We start from the raw sequence: 26657 nt of genomic DNA on the forward strand, positions 1-26657 counted from the left end.
GGGGCTGAGGGGAAGGGCTGCGGGGGGAGCGGGCTGATGGAGGAGGGCTGAGGGGGAGAAGGGGGGAGGAGGCTGAGGGGGGAGGGCTGCGGGGGGAGGGCTGCGGGGGGAGGGGGCTGATGGAGGAGGGCTGAGGGGTAGGGGCTGAGGGGAGAGGGCTGAGGGGAGAGGGCTGAGGGGAAAGGGGCCAGGCAGGGGGGGGATCTCACTCCACAGAGGCTGCCTGAGCTGCTGCAGATTCCCAGCCTCCTTCACGCTGATTTCACAGTCCCAGCATGCCGAGGGATCCACTATTCCATTGGACGGATTGTGGTCTTTATTCATTTGTTGTTCCGATGAAATTATAGAGAATGGCTCATTGCGAAATAGACTTACAATTTATAAAAATAAACTCAATTACAATGCATCCCGATTCTCTTCCAGGCTACACATGGTTATTGACAGTACATCAGGAGGGTGTGAGTGAGTGTGCGAGGGAGGGAGGGAGGGAGGGAGTGTGCGAGGGAGGGAGGGGGTGAATGTGCAAGGGAGAGAGGGAGGGAGTGAGTGTGCTGGGGAGGGAGAGAGGGAGGGAGTGTGTGAGGGAGGGAGGGGGTGAATGTGCAAGGGAGAGAGGGAGGGAGTGAGTGTGCGAGGGAGGGAGTGTGTAAGGGAGGGAGAGAGGGAGGGAGTGAGTGAGTGTGTGAGGGAGGAAGGGAGTGTGCGAGGGAGGGAGGGAGGGAGGGTGTGAATGTGCGAAGGAGGGAGAGAGTGTGTGAGGGAGGGAGTGAGTGTGCGAGGGAGGGAGTGAGTGTGCGAGAGAGGGCAGGGGTGAGTGTGTGAGGGAGGGAGGGAGTGAGTGTGCGAGGGAGGGAGGGGGTGAGTGTGCAAGGGAGGAAGGGAGTGTGTGTGCGAGGGAGGGAGGGAGTGTGTGAGGGAGGGAGGGAGGGAGTGAGTGTGTGAGGGAGATAGGGAGTTTGTGTATGAGGGAGGGAGGAGGGAGTGTGTGAGGGAGGGAGTGAGTGAGTGTGCAAGGGAGGGAGGGCGAGCGTGAGTGTGCGAGGGAGGGAGGGAGGGAGGGTGTGAGTGTGCGAGGGAGGGAGCGAGTGTGCGAGGGGGGGAGGGAGGGAGTGTGCAAGGGAGGGAGTGAGTGAGTGCGAGGGAGGGAGGGAGTGAGTGTGGGAGGGAGTGAGGGAGTGAGTGAGTGTGCGAGGGACGGAGGGAGTGAGTGTGTGAGGGAGTGAGTGGGAGGGAGTGAGTGAGTGTGCGAGGGACGGAGGAAGGGAGGGAGTGAGTGTGCGAGGGAGTGAGTGTGGGAGGGAGTGAGTGAGTGTGCGTGGGACGGAGGGAGGGAGGGAGTGAGTGTGCGAGGGAGTGAGTGTGGGAGGGAGTGAGTGAGTGTGCGAGGGACGGAGGGAGGGAGTGAGTGTGCGAGGGAGTGAGTGTGGGAGGGAGTGAGTGAGTGTGCGAGGGACGGAGGGAGGGAGGGAGTGAGTGTGCGAGGGAGTGAGGGAGCCCTGTGCCTGGAATGAAATTTCCACTCTTTTAACAAAGCCATAACCTGCCTCAAAATCTTTGTCTGGTTTAGTTAAAGTTTTACACAATCTATAATCAGGTGTCTCACAGAACTGCGGTTCTCCTTGGAAATGTAAATGATGACGCAGAGGACATTGAGCACACAGGAACAGAGGTCGTAGGGCACACTGGAACAGAGGTCGTAGGGCACACAGGAACAGAGGTCATAGGGCACACAGGAACAGACGTTGTAGGGCACACAGGAACAGAGGTCGTAGGGCACACAGGAACAGAGGTCGTAGGGCACACAGGAACAGAGGTCGTAGGGCACACAGGAACAGAGGTCATAGGGCACACAGGAACAGACGTCGTAGGGCACAAAGGAACAGAGGTCGTAGGGCACACAGGAACAGAGGTCATAGGGCACACAGGAACAGAGGTCGTAGGGCACACAGGAACAGAGGTCGTAGGGCACACAGGAACAGAGGTCGTAGGGCACACAGGAACAGAGGTCGTAGGGCACACAGGAACAGAGGTCGTAGGGCACACAGGATGATTGTTACAGGAGATTCCAGACTTGTTTCAACACAGTACCCTGGCGAGCATGTTTAGCTGCGTGGTTCCCAGTGCTCGCAGTCCTGATAAACGCAAGGCTATTCAACACGACTTGCCTTGTATAGGAAACCTCAGTGGGAACGCGCGGCTGAGGCTGCACATAGCCCTGTTGTCCACACCAAGGATGCCCCAGTGTAGCGAGAAATCTCCAAGGCACCCGAAGCGACCCCCAACCCCCCCCCAGCCCAAATGCACTAGGGGGGGGGGTCTTCGGCCTTCCCCGCACCCTCAGCCCCACCCCCCACAGTCTCTGGGGTAGAGAATCCCAAAGATTCAGCACCCTCCGAGTGAATAAACTCCTCCTCATCTCCGTATGAATGGCCCACCCCTTATTCTGAGACTGTTTCCCCTGGTTCGAGACTCACTAGACAGGGAACAATCCTATCCATACCCACCCTGTCTGGAACAATCCTACCCACACCCACCCTGTCTGGAACAATCCTACCCACACCCACCCTGTCTGGAACAATCCTACCCACACCCACCCTGTCTGGAACAATCCTACCCACAACCATCCTGTCTGGAACAATCCTACCCACAACCATCCTGTCTGGAACAATCCTACCCACAACCATCCTGTCTGGAACAATCCTACCCACAACCATCCTGTCTGGAACAATCCTACCCACACCCACCCTGTCTGGAACAATCCTACCCACAACCACCCTGTCTGGAACAATCCTACCCACACCCACCCTGTCTGGAACAATCCTACCCACACCCACCCTGTCTGGAACAATCCTACCCACACCCACCCTGTCTGGAACAATCCTACCCACACCCACCCTGTCTGGAACAATCCTATCCACACCCACCCTGTCTGGAACAATCCTACCCACACCCACCCTGTCTGGAACAATCCTATCCACACCCACCCTGTCTGGAACACTCCTACCCACACCCACCCTGTCTGGAACAATCCTATCCACACCCACCCTGTCTGGAACAATCCTACCCACACCCACCCTGTCTGGAACAATCCTATCCACACCCATCCTGTCTGGAACAATCCTACCCACACCCACCCTGTCTGGAACAATCCTACCCACACCCACCCTGTCTGGAACAATCCTACCCACACCCATCCTGTCTGGAACAATCCTACCCACACCCACCCTGTCTGGAACAATCCTATCCACACCCACCCTGTCTGGAACAATCCTACCCACATCCACCCTGTCTGGAACAATCCTACCCACACCCACCCTGTCTGGAACAATCCTACCCACACCCACCCTGTCTGGAACAATCCTACCCACATCCACCCTGTCTGGAACAATCCTACCCACACCCACCCTGTCTGGAACAATCCTACCCACACCCACCCTGTCTGGAACAATCCTACCCACACCCACCCTGTCTGGAACAATCCTACCCACACCCACCCTGTCTGGAACAATCCTACCCACACCCATCCTGTCTGGAACAATCCTACCCACACCCACCCTGTCTGGAACAATCCTACCCACACCCACCCTGTCTGGAACAATCCTACCCACACCCATCCTGTCTGGAACAATCCTACCCACATCCACCCTGTCTGGAACAATCCTACCCACACCCACCCTGTCTGGAACAATCCTACCCACACCCACCCTGTCTGGAACAATCCTACCCACACCCACCCTGTCTGGAACAATCCTACCCACACCCACCCTGTCTGGAACAATCCTATCCACACCCACCCTGTCTGGAACAATCCTACCCACACCCACCCTGTCTGGAACAATCCTATCCATACCCACCCTGTCTGGAACAATCCTACCCACACCCACCCTGTCTGGAACAATCCTACCCACATCCACCCTGTCTGGAACAATCCTACCCACACCCACCCTGTCTGGAACAATCCTACCCACACCCACCCTGTCTGGAACAATCCTACCCACACCCACCCTGTCTGGAACAATCCTACCCACACCCACCCTGTCTGGAACAATCCTACCCACACCCACCATGTCTGGAACAATCCTACCCACACCCACCCTGTCTGGAACAATCCTACCCACATCCACCCTGTCTGGAACAATCCTACCCACATCTATCCTGTCTGGAACAATCCTACCCACACCCACCCTGTCTGGAACAATCCTATCCACACCCACCCTGTCTGGAACAATCCTACCCACACCCACCCTGTCTGGAACAATCCTACCCACATCCACCCTGTCTGGAACAATCCTACCCACATCCATCCTGTCTGGAACAATCCTATCCACACCCACCCTGTCTGGAACAATCCTACCCACACCCACCCTGTCTGGAACAATCCTACCTACACCCACCCTGTCTGGAACAATCCTACCCACACCCACCCTGTCTGGAACAATCCTACCCACAACCATCCTGTCTGGAACAATCCTACCCACACCCACCCTGTCTGGAACAATCCTACCCACACCCACCCTGTCTGGAACAATCCTACCCACACCCACCCTGTCTGGAACAATCCTATCCACACCCACCCTGTCTGGAACAATCCTACCCACACCCACCCTGTCTGGAACAATCCTACCCACACCCACCCTGTCTGGAACAATCCTACCCACACCCACCCTGTCTGGAACAATCCTACCCACACCCACCCTGTCTGGAACAAACCTACCCACACCAACCCTGTAAGGATTTTGTAGGTTTAACTGAGATCACCCCTCATCCTTCAAAACCCGACAGAATAGAGGGCCATCTCCTCAATCTCACCTGATAAAACAGTCCACTATCCCAGGGAATAGTCCGGTGCATCTATGGCAAGTTCATCCGTCCTTAGATAAGGAGATCAGAACTGTGCACAATACTCCAGTTGTGGTGTCACCAAACGTGGTGATGTGCCCCCTTTGTGGGTTATGCCATCAGCAAATTTGGAAATATTACGTTTGGTCCCCATGAGGCACGATCAATCTGGCTGGAGACGAAGTTGAATCCAAACTGAGGCTGTATTAGTATCTGAAGTGTGGCCTCCTCCAGCAACTGGTGAAATGTCTGCGAGCTGGGGGCCACGCATATTTATAACCCGGCTCCTGGGCGGAGCTAGCATACAGGGGCCCAGGTGAACCTGTAGTGCAGGTTCTACCGTACAACCTCTAATATCAGAACACAGTGGTTTACCACATTCACCCCCTGTTAAAATTGAGTCCGGCGGGGGTGGTGGATAACTATATACAATTAGCAATTTTTAATATTTACAGAGCAGTAAAAAAAAGTCCCTGGTCATCCGTGGTCCTCGTGGTACCCCACTAGTCACAGCCCACCATCCTGAGAATGACTCTGTTTTCTGTCATTGAAACAATTCTCAATCTCCCGCATATTACCCCCAACCCCATCAGCTGTAATTTTGTTTACTAACCTCCTGTGTGGGTCCTTATCAAAAGCGTTCTGAAAATCCACCAGAATTGCAGTGAATCACTACCTTGTGGTTGTCCACATTTCTATTTGTGTTCGAGAACAAATTTAACACAACACAAATCTCTGACAGTATTGTATCCCTTCCTGATTTTTGGCTTGATCTTGACGACTTTGTCCAGCTCTCGAGGTACAGCACAGACATTCAGCATTCGAGGCATTCAACTCGAAGGTTAGTGCTCTGAATGATGAGAAGAGATCGGACAAAAGTTCCAACCTAAAACCAGAGTGTTGGAACATTCTAGAGGTATAAGGTTGCAAAATAAATCAATATGGGAAATATGAAAAGTGCAAGATTAGCGTAAGTTATCACAAGAGTAGTGTAAATTGTCACAAGTTAAAGCTGGCTAAATGTTGTAATTGATAATATGGAAAGATGCGTCATTTGAAACATGGACGTCTGGCAATATCTGGTCTGAGAGAAACATGATAGGATGCAGGGAAAGATCCCACAAAGGGTTAACAGCAGCTGCCAGGGAAGGATTGTAAAATGCAGATATCTTTGGTCAAGCAGGCTTAACAAACAAGACAAACAGGATTTTCAATGAAGCAAAAACAATGGCTCACACCTTCATTGAAAGTAACTAACTTAGTAAGGATCTGGAAAAGAATGGGTGAGGTTCTAGGTGTGAAAATTTGCTAATACCAGGTTTATCAGTCTACGAGAAACAGAATTCAAAGCCAAAATCAAAGTCAAAATTGAGCTGAGGACAGAATTGGAAAATAAAACTATAGAAATTACAGGAATTAAAAGTAACACCTATTGAAACCAAAGCATTTTGAACATCACAAAGGACACAATGTAATGAGATCTATGAGATGAAGTCATGTCAAAATGTATACTTAGTTGGATTAAAAGGTTTAGATCAAAGTTCCTTTTTACAATCAAAGAAAATAAGAGTTACTTTACAATAACATCAAAAAACTTAATTGTTAGAAAGCAAATATAAACCTCGAGACCAGGGCAGGAACTATCAGATTCAGATTCAGATCCAGATCCAGAACCAGAGTTCAGAGGGAGAGAGAGAGAAGCAGAGAAGGAACAAGCAGCTAGACTCAGATCACAATCAGCTCGGTCATGGGAAATGGACAGGGCAGAGCAGCCGAGCTAAAATAGCTGATACACCTAAAGAAGACCAGACTTTAAAGAAGATTGATTGTCAAGTTGGGCCTGAAGGTCCCTTCAACCAACCAGAAGGATCCAGAAGCAAGATCTTTTTACTTTTCTGTAAAGACAGTGATGGCATCTTTTAAAAAGAAAAAAAATAACTTAAAAGTTTTAACCTGAAACAGTGGTTATTCCAAAGTCTACTTTGCTCACTTAGCAATGCAGGACCCAGGATCGATGCTACTAAGTGGTAAGTAGATGAAATCTTCGGTGAAGGTATGGGTTATACCGGGGGATAACTTGAAAATATAGTTTGACCTGAATAGCACCCACTGAAGCTTGCATCGGAGTCGGGGAGTGAGAATCCCTGATCACCATTTAGAATGTCGGCCCTTTTTGGTATACATGATGTGGAGATGCCGGCGTTGGACTGGGGTGAGCACAGTAAGAAGTCTTACAACACCAGGTTAAAGTCCAACAGGTTTGTTTCGATGTCACTAGCTTTCGGAGCGCTGCTCCTTCCTCAGGTGAATGAATAGATATGTTCCAGAAACACTTATATAGACAAATTCAAAGATGCCAAACAATGCTAGGAATGCGAGCATTAGCAGGTGATTAAATCTTTACAGATCCAGAGATGGGGTGACACCAGGTTAAAGTGGTGTGAATTGCATCAAGCCAGAACAGTTGGTAGGATTTCACAGGCCAGATGCAGGAACTGTTAGGTTAGTGACGTGGTCATGCTCGCGCGTTCAACATTTGATTCAATTGTCATCTCAATTTACATTTTCAGAGATAGATTCTCAGGATGTGGGCAAAGCTGGCAAGGCCTCAGCCACTGCCCCTCCCGGGTTAAACTGGCAAGGCCTCAGTCACTGCCCCTCCCTGGTGAAACTGGCAAGACCTCAGCCACTGCCTCTCCCGGGTTAAACTGGCAAGGCCTCAGTCACTGCCCCTCCCTGGTTAAACTGGCAAGGCCTCAGCCACTGCCCCTCCCTGGTTCAACTGGCAAGGCCTCAGTCACTGCCACTCCCTGGTTAAACTGGCAAAACCTCAGCCACTGCCCCTCCCGGGTTAAACTGGCAAGGCCTCAGCCACTGCCCCTCCCTGGCTAAACTGGCAAGGCCCCAGCCACTGCCCATGCCTGGTTAAACTGGCAAGGCCTCAGTTACTGCCGGTCCCTGGTTAAACTGGCAAAGCGTCAGTCACTGCCCCTCCCTGGTTAAACTGGCAAGGCCTCGGCCACTGCCCCTCCCTGGTTCAACTGGCAAGGCCTCAGTCACTGCCACTCCCTGGTTAAACTGGCAAGGCCTCAGTCACTGCCCCTGCCTGGTTAAACTGGCAAGGCCTCAGTCACAGCCCCTCCCTGGTTAATCTGGCAAGGCCTCAGTCACTGCCCCTCACTGGTTAAACTGGCAAGGCCTCAGTCACTGCCCCTCCCTGGTTAAACTGGCAAGGCCTCAGTCACTGCCCCTCCCTGGTTAAACTGGCAAGGCCTCAGTCACTGCCACTCCCTGGTTAAACTGGCAAGGCCTCAGCCACTGCCCCTCCCTGGTTAAACTGGCAAGACCTCAGCCACTGCCCCTCCCGGGTTAAACTGGCAAGGCCTCAGCCACTGCCCCTCCCTGGCTAAACTGGCAAGGCCCCAGCCACTGCCCATGCCTGGTTAAACTGGCAAGGCCTCAGTTACTGCCGGTCCCTGGTTAAACTGGCAAAGCGTCAGTCACTGCCCCTCCCTGGTTAAACTGGCAAGGCCTCGGCCACTGCCCCTCCCTGGTTCAACTGGCAAGGCCTCAGTCACTGCCACTCCCTGGTTAAACTGGCAAGGCCTCAGTCACTGCCCCTGCCTGGTTAAACTGGCAAGGCCTCAGTCACAGCCCCTCCCTGGTTAATCTGGCAAGGCCTCAGTCACTGCCCCTCACTGGTTAAACTGGCAAGGCCTCAGTCACTGCCCCTCCCTGGTTAAACTGGCAAGGCCTCAGTCACTGCCCCTCCCTGGTTAAACTGGCAAGGCCTCAGTCACTGCCACTCCCTGGTTAAACTGGCAAGGCCTCAGCCACTGCCCCTCCCTGGTTAAACTGGCAAGACCTCAGCCACTGCCCCTCCCGGGTTAAACTGGCAAGGCCTCAGCCACTGCCCCTCCCGGGTTAAACTGGCAAGGCCTCAGTCACTGCCCCTCCCTGTTTAAACTGGCAAGGCCTCAGCCACTGCCACTCCCTGGCAAAACAGGCAAGACCTCAGCCACTGCCCCTCTCTGGTTAAACTGGCATGGCCCCAGCCACTGCCCCTCCCTGGTTAAACTGGCAAGGCCTCAGCCACTGCCACTCCCTGGCTAAACTGGCAAGACCTCAGCCACTGCCCCTCTCTGGTTAAACTGGCATGGCCCCAGCCACTGCCCCTCCCTGGTTAAACTGGCAAGACCTCAGCCACTGCCCCTCCCGGGTTAAACTGGCAAGGCCTGAGCCACTGCCCCTCCCGGGTTAAACTGGCAAGGCCTCAGTCACTGCCCCTCCCTGGTTAAACTGGCAAGGCCTCAGCCACTGCCACTCCCTGGCTAAACTGGCAAGACCTCAGCCACTGCCCCTCTCTGGTTAAACTGGCATGGCCCCAGCCACTGCCCCTCCCTGGTTAAACTGGCAAGGCCTCAGTCACTGCCCCTGCCTGGTTAAACTGGCAAGGCCTCAGTCACTGCCGCTCCCTGGCTAAATTGGCAAGGCCTCAGCCACTGCCACTCCCTGGTTAAACTGACAAGGCCTCAGCCACTGCCCCTCCCTGGTTAAACTGGCAAGGCCCCAGCCACTGCCCCTCCCTGGTTAAACTGGCAAGGCCTCAGCCACTGCCACTGCCTGGCTAAACTGGCAAGACCTCAGCCACTGCCACTCCCTGGCTAAACTGGCAAGGCCTCAGCCACTGCCACTCCCTGGCTAAACTGGCAAGGCCCCAGCCACTGCCCATGCCTGGTTAAACTGGCAAGGCCTCAGTTACTGCCGGTCCCTGGTTAAACTGGCAAAGCCTCAGTCACTGCCCCTCCCTGGTTAAACTGGCAAGACCTCAGTTACTGCCACTCCCTGGTTAAACTGGCAAGCCCTCAGTCACTGCCCCTCCCTGGTTAAACTGGCAAGGCCTCAGCCACTGCCCCTCTCTGGTTAAACTGGCAAGGCCTCAGCCACTGCCCCTCCCTGGTTAAACTGGCAAGGCCTCAGTCACTGCCCCTGCCTGGTTAAACTGGCAAGGCCTCAGTCACTGCCGCTCCCTGGTTAAACTGGCAAAGCCTCAGCCACTGCCCCTCCCTGGTTAAACTGGCAAGGCCTCAGTCACTGCCACTCCCTAGTTAAACTGGCAAAGCCTCAGTCACTGCCCGTCCCTGGTTAAACTGGCAAGGCCTCAGTCACTGCCCCATCCTGGTTAAACTGGCAAGGCCTCAGTCACTGCCACTCCCTGGTTAAACTGGCAAGGCCTCAGTCACAGCCCTCCCTGGTTAAACTGGCAAGGCCTCAGTCACTGCCACTCCCTGGTTAAACTGGCAAGGCCTCAGTAACTGCCACTCCCTGGTTAAACTGGCAAGGCCTCAGCCACTGCCCCTCCCTGGTTAAACTGGCAAAGCCTCAGTCACAGCCCCTCCCTGGTTAATCTGGCAAGGCCACAGTCACTGCCCCTCCCTGGTTAAACTGGCAAGGCCTCAGTCACTGCCCCTCCCTGGTTAAACTGGCAAGGCCTCAGCCACTGCCCCATCCTGGTTAAACTCGCAAGGCCTCAGTCACAGCCCTCCATGGTAAAACTGGCAAGGCCTCAGTCACTGCCCCTCCCTGGTTAAACTGGCAAATCCTCAGTCACTGCCCCTCTCTGGTTAAACTGGCAAGGCCTCAGTCACTGCCACTCCCTGGTTAAACTGGCAAGACCTCAGCCACTGTCCCTCCCTGGTTAAACTGGCAAGGCCTCAGCCACTGCCCCTCCCTGGTTAAATTGGCAAGGCCTCAGTCACTGCCCCTCCCTGGTTAAACTGGCAAGGCCTCAGCCACTGCTCCTCCCTGGTTAAACTGGCAAGGCCTCAGTCACTGCCCCTCCCTGGTTAAACTGGCAAGGCCTCAGCCACTGCCCCTCCCTGGTTAAATTGGCAAGGCCTCAGTCACTGCCACTCCCTGGTTAAACTGGCAAGGCCTCAGTCACTGCCCCTCCCTGGTTAAATTGGCAAGGCCTCAGTCACTGCCCCTCCCTGGTTAAACTGACAAGGCCTCAGTCACTGCCACTCCCTGGTTAAATTGGCAAGGCCTCAGTCACTGCCCCTCCCTGGTTAAACTGGCAAGGCCTCAGTCACTGCCCCTCCCTGGTTAAACTGGCAACGCCTCAGCCACTGCCCCTCCCTGGTTAAACTGGCAAGGCCTCAGTCACTGCCCCTCCCTGGTTGAACTAGCAAGGCCTCAGCCACTGCCCCTCCCTGGTTAAACTGGCAAGGCCTCAGTCACTGCCCCTCCCTGGTTAAACTGGCAAGGCCTCAGCCACTGCCCCTCTCTGGTTAAACTGGCAAGGCCTCAGCCACTGCCCCTCCCTGGTTAAACTGGCAAGGCCTCAGCCACTGCCCCTCTCTGGTTAAACTGGCAAGGCCTCAGTCACTGCCCCTCCCTGGTTAAACTGGCAAGGCCTCAGTCACTGCCCTCCCCTGGTTACTCTGACTGGCCCCCTCGGCTTCAGAGGATAGTGAGAGTGAACCATGTTGATGTGCACTGGCACCTAGCTTTTAATTTTGTTGTTTTGACAATGCGGCATTCATGGCCTGATGCAGATCATCTCCGACCTGACTTGTGCACAGCGGTTAACATTTTCAGGAGTCATGTTACCAAGGAGAAATAAGCAAACATGATTGTGAGAAGATCAACACTAAACATATGATCGCTGTTTTCCCAGGCTGTCTGAAGTTATGATGACAATTGAGAAAAGCACTGTGGCAAATTCACTGTTTGTTTACACAATGAATGTTTGGAATAGTTGCTGGGTAGCAGAGCTTGAGTGCTGCTGAAAGAACGAGAATTTAAATTCAATGAATAAATCTGGAATCGAAAGGTTACCTCAGGAATGGTGCACATGACAACTATCATCGATTGTGCCCCTGGTTCCGTAATGTCCTTTAGGGGAGGAAATCTGCCGCCCTTACCCGGTCTGGCCTACACGTGACTCCAGACCCACAGCAATGCGGTTGACTCTTCCCGGCCCCCCTGAAATGGCCGAGCAAACCACTCATTTAAAGGATATTTAGGGATGGGCACCAGATGCTGACCCAGCGAGTGATACCCACATCCCACAAACGTTTTAAGGAAAAAAACTAACACCTGCTTCATCTTGTCTGTAAAGTATCTCAACTTCAAGGCGAACAATAAACCTTCTGTGTCACAGTATGCTCACATATCTTATTCAACTCAGGATAAACACTACATTCACGAAACCAATTTTGTGTTAGTAAGTAAAACAGGAGTGAGATTCTTAGATTATAGTATTCCATTTAACTTTACCCCCCAAAACAATTAAAGCTCCAATGTTTTGCAAATCTCTTCTGGAAGTTGGTCTGTGGTGAGTTTTATTTGGATGGAACTCTCATCGAATTCCTCCCAACTCCCAGAATGAGACAGCAAAGTAGTCCCGCCCCTATGAACGCCTCAGCGTGGACTTCAAAGGGCCCCTGCCCCTCCATCGACCGCAACACGTACTTTCTTAATGTGGTCGACGAATAGTCCAGATTCCCCTTCGCCATCCCATGCCCCAATATGATGTCTGCGACCGTCATCAAAACCCTCTACACCATCTTCGCTCTGTTCGGTTTCCCCGCCTACGTCCACAGTGACCGGGGATCCTCATTTATGAGCGATGAGCTGCGCCAGTACCTGCTCAACAGGGGCATTGCCTCGAGCAGGACGACCAGCTCCAACCCCAGGGGAAACGGGCAGGTGGAGTGGGAGAATGAGACGGTCTGGAGGGCCGTCCAGCTGGCCCTACGGTCCAGATATCTCCCGGCCTCCCGCTGGCAGGAGGCCCTCCCCGACGCCCTCCACTCCATTTGGTCGCTCCTGTGCACTGCGACTAATGAAACCCCCCATGAACGTCTCTTTGCCTTCCCCAGGAAGACCACCTCCGGGGCTTCGCTCCCAGCGTGGCTGGCAGCTCCAGGACCTGTTCTCCCCCGCAAGCATGTGCGGCTCCACAAGGCGGACCCGTTGGTTGAGAGGGTACAGCTACTCCACACAAACCCGCAGTACGCCTACGTAGCGTATCCCGACGGCCGCCAAGACACAGCCTCCCTCAGGGACCTGGCACCAGCTGGGTCCCCACCCCCCCCCTTGCTGCCCCGGTGCCACCCTCCCTCCCCCCAGCCCACCCCACCACAGCTCCCGCTCCAGGACGATTCGTCCTCCCCTTGGTCCCACCCAGGAATGAAGACGAGGTCGACACGCTCACGGAGTCACCGATGACCGAACCGACGCCGAAATCGCCACCAGAACTGCGGGGCTCGCAACGGAGGATCACAGCGCCGTTCGTCTAAATTTGTAAACTGTTTCTAAAATTTTAAACAAGCTGTATGTAAATAATTTTCCACCACCCCCGCTGGACTCTTTTTTTAACGGGGTGAATGTGGTAGTCACCACTGTTGCATTGTCTATACTGCATACAAGGGTATTACGGTAAGGCCCCTGTAGTACAGGTTTCTGGAGTAGATCCCTGCCTGCTGGCTCCGCCCAGTAGGTGGAGTATAAGTGTGTGAGCTCTCCGAGCTGCAGCCATTTCGGCAGCAGCTGCGGGAGGCTCCACATCTTTAGGGCAACACGGTAGCATTGTGGATAGCACAATTGCTTCACAGCTCCAGGGTCCCAGGTTCGATTCCGGCTTGGGTCACTGTCTGCGTGGGGTCTGCACATCCTCCCCGTGTGTGCGTGGGTTTCCACCGGGTGCTCCGGTTTCCTCCCACAGTCCAAAGATGTGCAGGTTAGGTGGATTGGTCATGATAAATTGCCCTTAGTGTCCAAAATTGCCCTTAGTGTTGTGTGGGGTTACTGGGTTATGGAGATAGGGTGGAGGTGTGGACCTTGGGTAGGTTGCTCTTTCCAAGAGCCGGTGCAGACTCGATGGGCCGAATGGCCTCCTTCTGCATTGTTAATTCTATGAATCTCTGAATCTATGAATCTATGAATCTCTGTGTAATAAAGCCTCGATTAATCTCTACTCTCGTCTCGTCGTAATTGATAGTCCATCAACCTGGAATGCCTCGTGAGACCTAACGAGATCTCGCGAGATGTCACAACCTGGATCTCGCCCTTGCTGGCCTTGATGCAGATTAGCATGAATACGTCGGCACCCAATTTTCCCGAGTCCTGGGAAGGAACACCCACAGCTGGGAAACTTCGGCATGGCGCTGTTTAGCGCTGGTCCTCACAAACATGGAACAGGCGGAATGTACCTGAGGGGGGGGTCTCCCAGGCCATTGGAGTCCCCTGGGTGGTTGGGCATTGGGCAGAGTGGGACCCTGGCACTCCCACTGCTAGCCTGGCACTCCCTGAGGGCCAGAAGCACCCAAAGTCCCGTTTGATAGAGGGGGGGGGGGGTCATTTTCAGCGTTGTTGGTAATGAGAAATACCCATGATCCACACTCAAAGCAGGACTCTGTGTTTTGATTAAGCTGTGCCGTGGTCAGTGGCTGGGAGTCCTGTGGAGAGTAACTCACCCCCTGACCCCCCAAAGCCTGTCCACCATCTACAAGGCACAAGTCAGGAGTGTGATGGAATACTCTCCACTTGCCTGGATGAGCGCAGCTCCAACAACACACAAGAAGCTCAACACCATCCAGGACAAAGCAGCCGCTTGATTGCTCCCCTTCCACAAACATTCACTCCCTCCACCACTGACGAACAGCAGCCGTGTGTACCATCTACAAGATGCACTGCAGTAACTCACCGAGGTTCCTTAGACAGCACCTTCCAAACCCACGACCACTACCATCTAGAAAGACAAGAGCAGCAGAAAGCTGGGAACCCCACCACCTGGAGGTTCCCCTCCAGGTCACTCACCATCCCGACTGGGAAATATATCACCGTTCCTTCACTGTCGCCAGGGCAACATCCTGGAACTGCCTCCCTAACAGCACAGTGGGTGTACCTGCACCTCAGGGAGTCCAGCGCTTCAAGAAGACAGCTCACCCCCACCTTCTCAATTAGGGATAGGCAATGAATGCTGACCCAGCCAACACTGCCCACATCCCATGAATAAATAAAAAAACACAGCACCTAACAGTAAATTTAAATCAATCAGGACTCATAGCTCACATTGATATACTTCACCTCACCCTCTCACACTTCCCAATGTTGCAAGCCTCACACACACATATGACAGCTTGCACATCCTGCCAGCTATTCACCGTGGCAGCTCTATCACCCAAACACGACACTCACTGACACACTCCTCTCTCTCTTGGAGAACAAGGTGGTGTACAGGTGGAGGCAGCAGAAACTCTCTGGCAGGGGAAAGGCTCACCTGTATGTTTGAACCCCGATGGGGGTCTTTATGGGAATAATGATTGCTATAGCCACGGTCAGTGAAAAAAGGAAAGATGTGTTTTATTTCTCACTTTTCACAACTACCAGACATCACACGCACTTTACAGGGGTGGCATGAGGCGGCACGGTAGCACAGTGGTTAGCAATGTTGCTTCACAGCGCCAGGGTCCCAGGTTCGATCCCCGGCTTGGGGCACTGTCTGTGCGGAGTCTGCATGTCCTCCCCGTGTCTGCGTGTGTTTCCTCCGGGTGCTCCGGTTTCCTCCCACAAGTCCCGAAAGACGTGCTTGTTAGGTGAATTGGACATTCTGAATTCTCCCTCTGTGTACCCAAACAGGCGCCAGAATGTGGCGACTGGGGGCTTTTCACAGTAACTTCATTGCAGTGTTAATGTAAGCCTACTTGTGACAATAATAAAGATTATTATTAAAAGTGTACTCACTGTTGTAATGCAGGAAACACGGCAGCCAATCTGTGCACAGAAAGCTCCCACAAACAGCAATATGATGATGATAATCTGTTTTTAGTGATGTTGACTGAAGGATAAATATTAGTCAGGGCACCAGACAGAAAGATGCTCTTCTTTGACATAGTGTCAGCACGTTGCACAGTGCAGCATTCCCTCAGTACTGAACTGGATATGGGCATTTTATCTCACACATCTATGTCGAGGTGACATCAGTTTGTGTGACATGCTTCATTAACAATTTAAAAAAATGCTTGCTCCAAGCTTAAGCTCAGAGATCCAGCTCCTTTTACAACTTACTCACTTTTCTCTGACTCCAGGCTTAATCAAGCAAACACAGTGAGCACTAATGATGAAGAGACTCACATAATCAAACACAGAACACTACACTGGAAGGCGAACTTCGATTTCTGTACTTGAGCGGGACACAAACCCACAACCTTCTGAGTGAGAAGGTCAGAGTGTTCCCCACTGAGGGACGGCTGATTCCTCAGCAAGGCCGAAACCATTGACAATGAGGGCATCCTCACACCTCACCCTCCCTCTCACATCCCATTTCACCACATCCCATTTCTCCACATCCCATTTCTCCATATCCCCCAATCCCTTGTGATACAAAAGCTGGAAATGCTTGAATCTCTTGCTTGCCCCTCGCTGGTCCACCCAATCCCCTCACGAGATACAATACTCTTGTGCCCTTTGCATTCAGATATCCTAGAAATGCAACTTGGTCAGCAAGTAAAGGAACTGAAAGAAGACACACATTCACTAGAGTTCAACCTGGAAGCCAGCAGCTTCGATATCTCACAGGATCTAAGTGGAATGTGCACATAGTGACACTGACAAAAAACCAGAGACAGGAACAGAAACGCACTGTACCAGAGACAGGGACAGAAACGCACTGTACCAGAGACAGGGACAGAAACGCACTGTACCAGAGTCAGGGACAGAAACGCACTGTATCAGAGACAGGGACAGAAACGGACTGTACCAGAGTCAGGGACAGGAACGCACTGTACCAGAGTCAGAGACAGAAACGGACTGTACCAGAGTCAGGGACAGAAACGCACTGTACCAGAGTCAGGGACAGAAACGCACTGTACCAGAGACAGAGACAGGAACGCACTGTACCAGAGTCAGAGACAGAAACGGACTGTACCAGAGTCAGGGACAGAAACGGACTGTACCAGAGTCAGGGACAGAAACGCACTGTACCAGAGTCAGGGACAGAAACGCACTGTACCAGAGTCAGGGACAGAAACGCACTGTACCAGAGACAGGGACAGAAACGCACTGTACCAGAGTCAGGGACAGAAACGCACTGCACCAGAGTCAGGGACAGAAACGCACTGTACCAGAGACAGCGACAGAAACGCACTGTTCCAGAGTCAGGGACAGAAACGCACTGTACCACAGACAGGGACAGAAACGCACTGTACCAGAGTCAGGGACAGAAACGCACTGTACCAGAGACAGGGAGAGAAACGCACTGTACCAGAGTCAGGGACAGAAACGCACTGTACCAGAATCAGGGACAGAAACGCACTGTACCAGAGAGAGGGACAGAAACGCAATGTACCAGAGTCAGGGAAAGAAACGCACTGTACCAGAGTCAGGGACAGAAAGCACTGTACCAGAGACAGGGACAGGAACGCACTGTTCCAGAGATAGGGACAGAAACGCACTGTGCCATAGACAGGGACAGAAACGCAATGTACCAGAGTCAGGGACAGAAAGCACTGTACCAGATTCAGGGACAGAAACGCACTGTACCACAGTCAGGGACAGAAACGCACTGTACCAGAGTCAGGGACAGAAAGCACTGTACCAGATTCAGGGACAGAAACGCACTGTACCAGAGTCAGGGACAGAAACGCACTGTACCAGAGTCAGGGACAGAAACGCACTGTACCAGAGAGAGGGACAGAAACGCAATGTACCAGAGTCAGGGACAGAAACGCACTGCACCAGAGACAGGGCAAGAAACGCACTGTGCCAAAGACAGGGAAAGAAACGCACTGTACCAGAATCAGGGACAGAAACGCACTGTACCAGAGTTAAGGACAGAATGCATTGTACCAGAGTCAGGGACAGAAACGCACTGTACCAGAGTCAGGGACAGAATCGCATTGTACCAGAGAGAGGGACAGAAACGCACTGTACCTGAGTCAGGGACAGAATGCATTGTACCAGAGTCAGGGACAGAAACGCACTGTACCAGAGTCAGGGACAGAATCGCACTGTACCAGAGTCAGGGACAGAATCGCACTGTACCAGAGTCAGGGACAGAAACTCACTGTACCAGAGACAGGGACAGAAACGCACTGTACCAGAGTCACGGACAGAAACACACTTTACAAGAGGCAGGGGCAGAAATGGACTGTACCAGAGTCAGGGACAGAAACGCACTGTATCAGAGTCAGGGACAGAAACGCACTGTACCAGAGTCAGGGACAGAATCGCACTGTACCAGAGAGAGGGACAGAAACGCAATGTACCAGAGTCATGGACAGAAACACACTTTACAAGAGGCAGGGGCAGAAATGGACTGTACCAGAGTCAGGGACAGAAACGCACTGTACCAGAGTCAGGGACAGAAACTCACTGTACCAGAGACAGGGACAGAAACGCACTGTTCCAGAGACAGGGACAGAAACGCACTGTACCAGAGTCACGGACAGAAACGCACTGTACCAGAGAGATGGACAGAAACGCAATTTACCAGAGTCAGGGAAAGCAACGCACTGTACCAGAGTCAGGGACAGAAACGCACTGTTCCAGAGTCAGGGACAGAAACGCACTGTACCAGAGTCACGGACAGAAACACACTTTACAAGAGGCAGGGGCAGAAATGGACTGTACCAGAGTCAGGGACAGAAACGCACTGTACCAGAGTCAGGGACAGAAACGCACTGTACCATAGACAGGGACAGAAACGGACGGTACCAGAGTCAGGGACAGGAACGCACTGTAACAGAGTCAGGGACAGAAACGCACTGTTACAGAAACAGGAACGCACTGTAACAGAGTCAGGGACAGAAACGCACTGTTACAGAAACAGGAACGCACTGTACCAGAGTCAGGGATAGAAACGCACTGTACCAGAGAGAGGGACAGAAACGCAATGTACCAGAGTCAGAGACAGAAACGCACTGTACCAAAGACAGGGAACGAAACGCACTGTACCAGAGTCAGGGACCGAAACGCACTGTACCATAGACAGGGATAGAAACGGACTGTACCAGCGTCAGGGACAGGAACGCACTGTAGCAGAGTCAGGGACAGAAACGCACTGTAACAGAGTCAGGGACAGAAACGCACTGTACCAAAGACAGGGAAAGAAAAGCACTGTACCAGAGTCAGGGACAGAAACGCACTGTACCAGAGTCAGGGACAGAAACGCACTGTAACAGAGTCAGGGACAGAAACGCACTGTACTAGAGTCAGGGACAGAAACGCACTGTACCAGAGAGAGGGACAGAAACGCAATGTACCAGAGTCAGGGACAGAAACGCACTGTACCAGAGAGATGGACAGAAACGCAATTTACCAGAGTCAGGGAAAGCAACGCACTGTACCAGAATCAGGGACAGAAACGCACTGTACCAGAGCTAAGGACAGAATGCATTGTACCAGAGTCAGGGACAGAAACGCACTGTACCAGAGTCAGGGACAGAATCGCATTGTACCAGAGAGAGGGACAGAAACGCACTGTACCTGAGTCAGGGACAGAATGCATTGTACCAGAGTCAGGGACAGAAACGCACTGTACCAGAGTCAGGGACAGAATCGCACTGTACCAGAGTCAGGGACAGAATCGCACTGTACCAGAGTCAGGGACAGAAACTCACTGTACCAGAGACAGGGACAGAAACGCACTGTACCAGAGTCACGGACAGAAACACACTTTACAAGAGGCAGGGGCAGAAATGGACTGTACCAGAGTCAGGGACAGAAACGCACTGTATCAGAGTCAGGGACAGAAACGCACTGTACCAGAGTCAGGGACAGAATCGCACTGTACCAGAGAGAGGGACAGAAACGCAATGTACCAGAGTCATGGACAGAAACACACTTTACAAGAGGCAGGGGCAGAAATGGACTGTACCAGAGTCAGGGACAGAAACGCACTGCACCAGAGTCAGGGACAGAAACTCACTGTACCAGAGACAGGGACAGAAACGCACTGTACCAGAGTCACGGACAGAAACACACTTTACAAGAGGCAGGGGCAGAAATGGACTGTACCAGAGTCAGGGACAGAAACGCACTGTATCAGAGTCAGGGACAGAAACGCACTGTACCAGAGTCAGGGACAGAATCGCACTGTACCAGAGAGAGGGACAGAAACGCAATGTACCAGAGTCATGGACAGAAACACACTTTACAAGAGGCAGGGGCAGAAATGGACTGTACCAGAGTCAGGGACAGAAACGCACTGTACCAGAGTCAGGGACAGAAACTCACTGTACCAGAGACAGGGACAGAAACGCACTGTTCCAGAGACAGGGACAGAAACGCACTGTACCAGAGTCACGGACAGAAACGCACTGTACCAGAGAGATGGACAGAAACGCAATTTACCAGAGTCAGGGAAAGCAACGCACTGTACCAGAGTCAGGGACAGAAACGCACTGTTCCAGAGTCAGGGACAGAAACGCACTGTACCAGAGTCACGGACAGAAACACACTTTACAAGAGGCAGGGGCAGAAATGGACTGTACCAGAGTCAGGGACAGAAACGCACTGTACCAGAGTCAGGGACAGAAACGCACTGTACCATAGACAGGGACAGAAACGGACGGTACCAGAGTCAGGGACAGGAACGCACTGTAACAGAGTCAGGGACAGAAACGCACTGTTACAGAAACAGGAACGCACTGTACCAGAGTCAGGGATAGAAACGTACTGTACCAGAGAGAGGGACAGAAACGCAATGTACCAGAGTCAGAGACAGAAACGCACTGTACCAAAGACAGGGAACGAAACGCACTGTACCAGAGTCAGGGACAGAAACGCACTGTACCATAGACAGGGATAGAAACGGACTGTACCAGCGTCAGGGACAGGAACGCACTGTAGCAGAGTCAGGGACAGAAACGCACTGTAACAGAGTCAGGGACAGAAACGCACTGTACCAAAGACAGGGAAAGAAAAGCACTGTACCAGAGTCAGGGACAGAAACGCACTGTACCAGAGTCAGGGACAGAAACGCACTGTAACAGAGTCAGGGACAGAAACGCACTGTACTAGAGTCAGGGACAGAAACGCACTGTACCAGAGAGAGGGACAGAAACGCAATGTACCAGAGTCAGGGACAGAAACGCACTGTACCAGAGAGATGGACAGAAACGCAATTTACCAGAGTCAGGGAAAGCAACGCACTGTACCAGAGTCAGGGACAGAAACGCACTGTTCCAGAGTCACGGACAGAAACCCACTGTACCAGAGTCAGGGACAGAAACGCACTGTACCAGAGTCAGGGACAGAAACGCACTGTACCAGAGTCAGGGACAGAAACGCACTGTACCAGAGTCAAGGACAGGAACGCAGCGTACAAGACGCAGGGGCAGAAACGCACTGTACCAGAGTCAGGGACAGAAACGCACTGTTCCAGAGTCAGGGACAGAAACGCACTTTTCCAGAATCAGGGACAGAAACGCACTGTTCCAGAGTCAGGGACAGAAACGCACTGTACCAGAGTCGGGGACAGGAACTCAGCGTACAAGAGGCAGGGGCAGAAACGCACTGTACCAGAGTCAGGGACAGGAACGCACTGTAGCAGTCAGGGACAGAAACGCAATGTAACAGAGTCAGGGACAGAAACGCACTGTTACAGAAACAGGGACAGGAACGCACTGTACCAGAGTCAGGGATAGAAACGCACTGTACCAGAGAGAGGGACAGAAACGCAATGTACCAGAGTCAGAGACAGAAACGCACTGTACAAAAGACAGGGAACGTAACGCACTGTACCAGAGTCAGGGACAGAAACGCACTGTAACAGAGTCAGGGACAGAAACGCACTGTACCATAGACAGGTACAGAAACGGACTGTACTAGAGTCAGGGACAGGAACGCACTGTAGCAGTCAGGGACAGAAACGCACTGTAACAGAGTCAGGGACAGAAACGCACTGTTACAGAAACAGGGACAGGAACGCACTGTACCAGAGGCAGGGATAGAAACGCACTGTACCAGAGAGAGGGACAGAAACGCAATGTACCAGAGTCAGAGACAGAAACGCACTGTACCAAAGACAGGGAAAGAAACGCACTGTACCAGAGTCAGGGACAGAAACGCACTGTTACAGAAACAGGGACAGGAACGCACTGTACCAGAGGCAGGGATAGAAACGCACTGTACCAGAGAGAGGGACAGAAACGCAATGTACCAGAGTCAGAGACAGAAACGCACTGTACCAAAGACAGGGAACGAAACGCACTGTACCAGAGTCAGGGACATAATGCACTGTACCAGAGTCAGGGACAGAAACGCACTGTACCAGAGTCAGGGACAGAAACGCACTGTACCAGAGAGAGGGACAGAAACGCAATGTATAGAGTCAGGGACAGAAACGCACTGTACCAGAGACAGGGCAAGAAACGCACTGTACCAGAGTCAGGGACAGAAACGCACTGTTCCAAAGAGAGGGATAGAAACGCACTGTACCAGAGTTAGGAACAGAAACGCACTGTACCAGAGTCAGGGACAGAAACGCACTGTACCAGAGTCAGGGATAGAAACGCACTATACCAGATTCAGGGACAGAAAGGCACTGTACCAGAGTCAGGGACAGAATGCACTATACCAGAGTCAGGGACAGAAACGCACTGTACCAGAGAGAGGGACAGAAACGCAATTTACCAGAGTCAGGGACAGAAACCCACTGTTCCAGAGACAGGGACAGAAACGGACTGTACCAGAGAGAGGGACAGAAACGCACTGTACCAGAGACAGGGACAGAAACGCACTGTACCAGAGTCAGGGACAGAAACGCACTGTACCAGAGACAGGAAAAGAAGCGCACTGTACCAGAGACAGGGACAGAAACGCACTGTGGCAGAGTCAGGGACAGAAACGCACTGTAACAGAGTCAGGGACAGAAACGCACTGTTACAGAAACAGGGACAGGAACGCACTGTACCAGAGTCAGGGATAGAAACGCACTGTACCAGAGAGAGGGACAGAAACGCAATGTACCAGAGTCAGAGACAGAAACGCACTGTACCAAAGACAGGGAACGAAACGCACTGTACCAGAGTCAGGGACAGAAACGCACTGTTCCAGAGACAGGGAAAGAAACGCACTGTACCAGAGTCAGGGACAGAAACGCACTGTACCATAGACAGGGACAGAAACGGACTGTACCAGCGTCAGGGACAGAAACGCACTGTAGCAGAGTCAGGGACAGAAACGCACTGTAACAGAGTCAGGGACAGAAACGCACTGTACCAGAGTCAGGGATAGAAACGCACTGTACCAGAGAGAGGGACAGAAACGCAATGTACCAGAGTCAGAGACAGAAACGCACTGTACCAGAGAGAGGGACAGAAACGCAATTTACCAGAGTCAGGGACAGAAACCCACTGTTCCAGAGACAGGGACAGAAACGGACTGTACCAGAGAGAGGGACAGAAACGCACTGTAACAGAGACAGGGAAAGAAGCGCACTGTACCAGAGTCAGGGACAGAAACGCAATGTTCCAGAGTCAGGGACAGGAACGCACTGTAGCAGTCAGGGACAGAAACGCACTGTTACAGAAACAGGGACAGGAACGCACTGTACCAAAGTCAGGGATAGAAACGCACTGTAACAGAGTCAGGGACAGAAACGCACTGTACCAGAGAGAGGGACAGAAACGCAATGTACCAGAGTCAGAGACAGAAACGCACTGTACCAAAGACAGGGAACGAAACGCACTGTACCAGAGTCAGGGACAGAAACGCACTGTTCCAGAGACAGGGAAAGAAACGCACTGCACCAGACTCAGGGACAGAAACGCACTGTACCATAGACAGGGACAGAAACGGACTGTACCAGCGTCAGGGACAGGAACGCACTGTAGCAGAGTCAGGGACAGAAACGCACAGTAACAGAGTCAGGGACAGAAATGCACGGTTACAGAAACAGGGACAGGAACGCACTGTACCAGAGTCAGGGATAGAAACGCACTGTACCAGAGAGAGGGACAGAAACGCACTGTACCAGAGACAGGGACAGAAACGCACTGTACCAGAGTCAGGGACAGAAACGCACTGCACCAGAGTCAGGGACAGAAACGCACTGTACCAGAGACAGCGACAGAAACGCACTGTTCCAGAGTCAGGGACAGAAACGCACTGTACCACAGACAGGGACAGAAACGCACTGTACCAGAGTCAGGGACAGAAACGCACTGTACCAGAGACAGGGAGAGAAACGCACTGTACCAGAGTCAGGGACAGAAACGCACTGTACCAGAATCAGGCACAGAAACGCACTGTACCAGAGAGAGGGACAGAAACGCAATGTACCAGAGTCAGGGAAAGAAACGCACTGTACCAGAGTCAGGGACAGAAAGCACTGTACCAGAGACAGGGACAGGAACGCACTGTTCCAGAGATAGGGACAGAAACGCACTGTACCAGAGTCAGGGACAGAAACGCACTGTGCCAAAGACAGGGACAGAAACGCAATGTACCAGAGTCAGGGACAGAAAGCACTGTACCAGATTCAGGGACAGAAACGCACTGTACCACAGTCAGCGACAGAAACGCACTGTACCAGAGTCAGGGACAGAAAGCACTGTACCAGATTCAGGGACAGAAACGCACTGTACCAGATTCAGGGACAGAAACGCACTGTACCAGAGTCAGGGACAGAAACGCACTGCACCAGAGACAGGGCAAGAAACGCACTGTGCCAAAGACAGGGAAAGAAACGCACTGTACCAGAATCAGGGACAGAAACGCACTGTACCAGAGTTAAGGACAGAATGCATTGTACCAGAGTCAGGGTCGGAAACGCACTGTACCAGAGTCAGGGACTGAATCGCACTGTACCAGAGAGAGGGACAGAAACGCACTGTACCAGAGTCAGGGACAGAATGCATTGTACCAGAGTCAGGGACAGAAACGCACTGTACCAGAGTCAGGGACAGAATCGCACTGTACCAGAGTCAGGGACAGAATCGCACTGTACCAGAGTCAGGGACAGAAACTCACTGTACCAGAGACAGGGACAGAAACGCATTGTACCAGAGTCACGGACAGAAACACACTTTACAAGAGGCAGGGGCAGAAATGGACTGTACCAGAGTCAGGGACAGAAACGCACTGTACCAGAGTCAGGGACAGAAACGCACTGTACCAGAGTCAGGGACAGAATCGCACTGTACCAGAGAGAGGGACAGAAACGCAATGTACCAGAGTCACGGACAGAAACACACTTTACAAGAGGCAGGGGCAGAAACGCACTGTACCAGAGTCAGGGACAGAAACGCACTGTACCAGAGTCAGGGACAGAAACGCACTGTACCAGAGTCAGGGACATAATGCACTGTACCAGAGTCAGGGACAGAAACGCACTGTACCAGAGTCAGGGACAGAAACGCACTGTACCAGAGAGAGGGACAGAAACGCAATGTACCAGAGTCAGGGACAGAAACGCACTGTACCAGAGACAGGGCAAGAAACGCACTGTACCAGAGTCAGGGACAGAAACGCACTGTTCCAAAGAGAGGGATAGAAACGCACTGTACCAGAGTTAGGAACAGAAACGCACTGTACCAGAGTCAGGGACAGAAACGCACTGTACCAGAGTCAGGGACAGAAACGCACTATACCAGATTCAGGGACAGAAAGGCACTGTACCAGAGTCAGGGACAGAATGCACGATACCAGAGTCAGGGACAGAAACGCACTGTACCAGAGAGAGGGACAGAAACGCAATTTACCAGAGTCAGGGACAGAAACCCACTGTTCCAGAGACAGGGACAGAAACGGACTGTACCAGAGAGAGGGACAGAAACGCACTGTACCAGAGACAGGGACAGAAACGCACTGTACCAGAGTCAGGGACAGAAACGCACTGTACCAGAGACAGGGAAAGAAGCGCACTGTACCAGAGACAGGGACAGAAACGCACTGTAGCAGAGTCAGGGACAGAAACGCACTGTAACAGAGTCAGGGACAGAAACGCACTGTTACAGAAACAGGGACAGGAACGCACTGTACCAGAGTCAGGGATAGAAACGCACTGTACCAGAGAGAGGGACAGAAACGCAATGTACCAGAGTCAGAGACAGAAACGCACTGTACCAAAGACAGGGAACGAAACGCACTGTACCAGAGTCAGGGACAGAAACGCACTGTTCCAGAGACAGGGAAAGAAACGCACTGTACCAGAGTCAGGGACAGAAACGCACTGCACCAGAGTCAGGGACAGAAACGCACTGTACCAGAGACAGCGACAGAAACGCACTGTTCCAGAGTCAGGGACAGAAACGCACTGTACCACAGACAGGGACAGAAACGCACTTTACCAGAGTCAGGGACAGAAACGCACTGTACCAGAGACAGAGAGAGAAACGCACTGTACCAGAGTCAGGGACAGAAACGCACTGTACCAGAATCAGGCACAGAAACGCACTGTACCAGAGTCAGGGACAGAAAGCACTGTACCAGAGACAGGGACAGGAACGCACTGTTCCAGAGATAGGGACAGAAACGCACTGTACCAGAGTCAGGGTCAGAAACGCACTGTGCCATAGACAGGGACAGAAACGCAATGTACCAGAGTCAGGGACAGAAAGCACTGTACCAGAGTCAGGGACAGAAACGGACTGTACCAGCGTCAGGGACAGGAACGCACTGTAGCAGAGTCAGGGACAGAAACGCACTGTAACAGAGTCAGGGACAGAAACGCACTGTTACAGAAACAGGGACAGGAACGCACTGTACCAGAGGCAGGGATAGAAACGCACTGTACCAGAGAGAGGGACAGAAACGCAATGTACCAGAGTCAGAGACAGAAACGCACTGTACCAAAGACAGGGAAA

General features: G+C 52.6%; 1 protein-coding gene across 1 annotated transcript in view; it reads left to right on the forward strand.

Annotated features, from left to right (window-relative positions):
- The window catches only part of snta1 (syntrophin, alpha 1), a 989140-nt gene that overhangs the window by 47319 nt on the left and 915164 nt on the right, over positions 1–26657 (forward strand). The window lies entirely within an intron of this gene.

Source organism: Scyliorhinus torazame, chromosome 8, assembly GCF_047496885.1.
Source record: "Scyliorhinus torazame isolate Kashiwa2021f chromosome 8, sScyTor2.1, whole genome shotgun sequence".
Lineage (NCBI taxonomy): Eukaryota > Metazoa > Chordata > Chondrichthyes > Carcharhiniformes > Scyliorhinidae > Scyliorhinus > Scyliorhinus torazame.